The following is a 1,081-nucleotide window of genomic DNA, read 5'->3' on the forward strand; positions in this document are numbered from 1 at the left end:
GTTCTAGGGGACTGATGACCTCAGAAGTTAACTCCCATAGTGCTCAGAGCCATTTGATTTCAGAACTTCATCTTTCCTTTTGCTGCCTTCTGTTGTCACACCGCACTCTTCAGAGAGTGGCTCGACGAGGAGCCTTCGACTTACTTAGTGATTTTATGTAGGACCAGTTTTTTCTAGCATTCACGGCGAGATATTTCACTGAAGTATGCTTCGTGCATCGATCTTTTTATGTTGTTGTTTTTGTTGTGGTCTTCAGTCCAGAGACTGGTATGATGCAGCTCTCCATGCTACTCTATCCTGCACAAGCTTCTTCATCTCCCAGTACGTACTGCAACCTACATCCTTCTTAATCTGCTTACTGTATTCATCTCTTGGACTCCCTCTACGATTTTTACCCTCCACGCTATCCTTCAATATTAAATTGGTAATCCCTTTATGCCTCAGAACATGTCCTACCAACTAATCCCTTCTTCTTGTCAAGTTGTGCCACAAACTCCTCCCCTATTCTATTAAATACCTCCTCATTAGTTACGTGATCTACCCATCTAATCTTCAGCATTATTCTGTAGCACCACATTTCGAAAGCTTCTATTCTCTTCTTCTCCAAACTACTTATCGCCCATGTTTCACTTCCATACATGCCTACACTCCATACAAATACTTTCAGAAACGACTTCCTGACACTTAAATCTATACTCGAAGTTAACAAATTTCTCTTCTTCAGAAACGCATTCCTTGACATTGACAGTCCACCATTTTATATCCTCTCTACTTCGACCATCATCAGTTACTTTGCTCCCCAAATAGCAAAACTCCTTTACTTCTTTAAGTGTCTCGTTTCCTAATCTAATTCCCTCAGCAGCACTCGACTTAATTCAACTACATTCCATTATCCTCGTTTTGCTTTTGTTGATGTTCATCTTATATCCTACTGTCAAGACACTGTCCATTCCGTTCAACTGCTCTTCCAAGTGCTTTGCTGTCTTTGACAAAATTACAATATCATCGGTGAGCCTCAAAGTTTTTGTTTCTTCTCCATGGATTTTACTTTCTACTCTGAATTTTTCTTTTGTTTCCTTTA

Source organism: Schistocerca cancellata, unplaced genomic scaffold, assembly GCF_023864275.1.
Source record: "Schistocerca cancellata isolate TAMUIC-IGC-003103 unplaced genomic scaffold, iqSchCanc2.1 HiC_scaffold_785, whole genome shotgun sequence".
NCBI lineage: Eukaryota > Metazoa > Arthropoda > Insecta > Orthoptera > Acrididae > Schistocerca > Schistocerca cancellata.